We start from the raw sequence: 4574 nt of genomic DNA, 5'->3' as shown, positions 1-4574 counted from the left end.
GATCCTATTTTGAAGTTTTAATGCCAATTTACTCCATCCATCTATTAATTAGCTGTTATAAGTTGGACATAAAAATATGTTAAATAACTAAATTGCACATTGATGAGAAAAAAAAGAGTCAAATGTTTTATTTCATTTTTCCTTCTCATATATAGGCTAATATTGCAATACATATTCACCATGTTATTGACAAAAAACCTTCAAAATGTTGGGATCATAAAGTGCATTTCGTTTTATTTATTAGAGAAAATTAACAAAGTTTTCCACTTCAATATAATAGATCTACATGCCTTCAAGTTTATCAGTGTTCCCAAGTATACTCTAAATGATATTCTTGATTTTCACTATCGAAAAAGTATATTCCATCATCTTGGACCCGCCAATTGCAATCCATATAATTTCGATTTTGGAAATATTGAATTGATTCTGAACACTTTTCAAAAATGAAAGACATTGTAGCCCTAAAAACATCAAAGGTCTTATGTCCACCCGACCACGACAGGTCGCAGAAGTAGAGTGTGGTCCCCCAAAAGTTCATGTCGAATGCCCAATGGAACTCTTCACGCAAAGAGATATGCTGGAGGCCAAGATCTTGGTCTCCAGACTTGCAATGAGCTTGTAGAGTTTGATTTGATAAGCTATTTTCAATGTAAACAAAATACTTGTAGGGTTTCCACTCGTTGGGGATTTCCAGGCGTTGGTGATTAGCGATTGACTCATACACAAAGCCAAGACAAGCAATAATGCTAAATTTACTCATTTTCTCTACTTCCATGGTTTGATTCATTTCGAATGCTTTTAATTTTGCTACTTCTTACATCCTTTAAATACCTACACAATTGTAAACAACTCATTCATTGTATACTAAGAATTTAGTGGCACATATGATAAACCGTTAAACACTATTAATGTTCTAAGGTTACTTACCGCTAATCCTATTAAATTGTAGGTTAACTAATAGAAGTGATTTCCATATGAAGAAAACAAAAACCCCATTATTAAATTGTCTTAATGAATAAAACAAAATGTTTTCAAATTTTCTCTTTCTCTCTCTATTTTTCATTTTATATTCAATTGATTTTTGTTTATATCCTCGATGTGAGATAGTTAAAACTTGGAACATGCTCCTCTCCAGTTAGTTATAGTTGAGGGTATGTTTGTCTTTTTCACTTTTTGAAGAAACAAAAATACCCATCCACTATAACTAACTGGATATTCTACAATTCAAATGAAATAAAGATGATCCTAATTCAACTTAAAACGTATGGGTTTTATTTGGAATGCATTTAATTGACGTCTTAATAAAGAAAACAAAAGGTTCGCAAATTCGCTCTTTCTCTCTCTCTCTCTCTCTCTTTGTTTATTTTTCTTTTTTCTTCTCTTACTTTCTATATATATTTAAGCCGAGTTTTGGCTTAGAGAGTACATAGAATAGTGACACAGTCTTCAAGGGTAGCTCAATCGACTGGGGATCACGTCTTATGAAGCGGAGGTCTTTAGTTCGAATCCCCATCTCCCCTCTTGTGTGGACATATAAAAAAAAAAAAAAAAAAAAGAATTGCGACACGTATCCTGAACCTATTTGTTTTTATTGAGTGAATTGGTCCTCTTAGAGGGTGCCTAGTGGCGTTTTTGAAGTAAAATTTCCATTTAGGTGAGACAATTAAAACATGATGAACTTAAAAAAGTATGGGTTTTATTTGTAATGCATTTAATTGTCTTAATGAAAAAATAAAAGATTCACAAATTTTGTCTCTTTATTTAATTGTCCTTTTATCTCTTGGTTTCTACTTTCCACTTATATATCAATGTGAGACAATTAAAATATAGGGATTTTATTTGTAATATATTTAATTGTTTTAATGAAAAAAAAAAACACAAAAACAAAAAGTTCTCAATTTTTTTTTTCTCTCTCTATTTTGATTTTTATCTTCTCTTGCTTTGTGTTTATATCCTCAATATGAGACAATTAAAACGTAGGGGTTTTATTTGAAATACATTTAATTGATGTCTTAATGAAGAAAAGAAAATGTTCCCAAATTATCTCTTTCTCTCTCTGTTTATTTTTCTTTTTTTCTTCTCTTGTTTTCTATTCGTATCTCAAAGTTATTTTGTAAATTTTACACTCAATTTTATGAAAAATATGAGAGAGAGAGAGTTTCCAATCATTGTTTCTCAAAGAAAAAATATAATACAATTTTTTTTCTCTTTTTTTTTTTCTTGGTTATAACAGTTCTTTTCAATTATATTAGTATTTTATTTTATTTTTTTCCTTTTTTTTATCTTTATCCGGTGGTTATGTTCTTCAATTTTTATCTGTGTCCCTTTTTTTCTTTTTCTTTTTTTCTAAATTATATATTATTTTTATTCAAATTGAGTACTTCTCTTTTACAAATTTTACATTGAATTCGGGAAATTTTACAATTAAAACGTACGTAGGGGTTTTATTTGTAATATATTTAATTGCCTTAATGAAGAAAACAAAAGATTCCCAAATTTTCTCTTTGTCTCTCTATTTTTCTTTTGGACTGAAATTTTCTCCAAATCGGTATGAAGGAAATATCTTTCAACCCATGTAAAATAGTGCAAAGTATCTGTAAACATTTAAAAGGCACATTAAATTTACTCTAAATTAGTAAACTGCTATTCATGAGATTAAAAATTTAATGTGTCTTTTAAATGATTACAGACACTTGACACTATTTTACATGAGTTAGAAGATATTTCCTTTATACCGGTTTGGAGAAAATTTCTTTTTCTTTTTATATTCTCTTGATTTCTGTTTATATCCTCAATGTAAGACAATTAAAATGTAGGGTTTTATTTGGAATGCATTTAATTGATGTCTTAATGAAGAAAACAAAAGCTTTCCAAATTCTCTATTTTCTCTCTCTCTTTATTTTTCTTTTTTTCTTCTCTTGTTTTCTATTTATATCTCAATGTTATTTTGTAAATTTTACACTCAATTTATGAAAAAGACAAGAGAAAGAGAGAGAGAGAGTTTTTGATCGTTGTTTCTCAATGAAAAAATATACTACAATTTTTTTTTCAATTATATTAGTATTTTCATTTTTTTTCCTTTTTTTTTTTAATTTTTTTTAAATTTTTTTATCATGTGATTATGTTCTTCAATTTTCGTTTGTGTCCCTTATATATATATATATATATATTTTTTTTTTTTCTATATTATATATTATATTTATTCAAATTAATTACTTCTCTTTCGTAAATTTTACACTGAATTCAGGAAATTTATGATTAAAACGTATAGATTTTATTTGTAATATATTTAATTGTCTTAATGAAGAAAATAAAAGGTTCTCAAATTTTATCTTTCTCTCTCTATTTTTCTTTTTATATTCTCTTGCTTTTTGTTTATATTCTACAATTAGAACATAGGAGTTTTATTTGGAATGCATTTAATTGATGTCTTAGTGAAGTAAATAAAAGATTCTCAAATTCTTTCTTTCTCTCTCTGTTTATTTTTCTTTTTTCTTCTCTTGCTTTCTATTTATATCTCAATGTTATTTTATAAATTTTATACTCAATTTAGGAAATAGACGAGACAGAGAGGGAGTTTCCAATCATTTTTTCTCAATGAAAAAATATACTACAGTTCTTTTATTTCTTTTTTCCTTTTGTTTTGCTAGAATAGTTATTTTTAATTATATTTGTATTTTCATCTTTTAAAAGATAAATCTGTTTAAAGTCCAAAAACTATCAAAGGTCGTATATCCACCCTGCCACAACAGGTTGCAGAAGTAGAGTGTGGTCCCCCAAAAGTTGATGGAAAACCCCCATTTGAAATCGTCAAACACATGGATATGCTGCTGGCTGATATCTTGGTCTCCGGACTTACAATGAGCTTGTAGAGTTGATGTTTTGATAACCAATTTCTAATGAGCTTGTAGAGTTGATGTTTTGATAACCAATTTCTGATGTGAACAACATACTTGTAGGTGGTAAGGCGTTGGTGATTAGCGGTTGACTCATGCACAAAGTCAAGACAAACAAGAGTGCTAAATTACTTATTTTCTCTACTTCTATGGCTTGATTCATTTCGAATGCTTCAAATTTCGCTACTTCTTACATCCTTTAAATACCCACATGATTGAAAACAACTCATTCATTGTAAACTAAGAATTTAATGACACATATGATAAACTATTAAACACTATTAATGTTCTTAGGTTACTTACTGCTAATCCTATTAAATTGTTGGTTATCTAATAGAAGTGGTTTCCATATGAATTAACTCATCTTTGATGGGAAATTGAGTTATATGTGAATAAAGGAAACTGTCCTCTCTTTGTGTATCATAGGTGTTATCCGAGAGAAATCGGTTTAGGCTTTTGGCTTCCATAAACTGGGTTCAGGGGTTCATTGAGCTACAAGGGATGTTTGGGCTTTGTTGTAAGAACCAAGAATACAGAATGAAATTTTACTTCAATTCCTGAAAGATTAGCTAGTTTTATGTTTTAACTGCAGCCATTAACTTCCAGGGGTAACAATTTCCCCCAAATTAAAAAAAAAATTAATTCGATTTGAATACCAGTTAGAAAATGAAATAAAAA

Source organism: Corylus avellana, chromosome 2 (assembly GCF_965113065.1).
Source record: "Corylus avellana chromosome 2, dhCorAvel1.hap1.2, whole genome shotgun sequence".
In the NCBI taxonomy this organism is placed as follows: domain Eukaryota; kingdom Viridiplantae; phylum Streptophyta; class Magnoliopsida; order Fagales; family Betulaceae; genus Corylus; species Corylus avellana.
Note: the sequence above shows the minus strand (reverse complement) of the source record.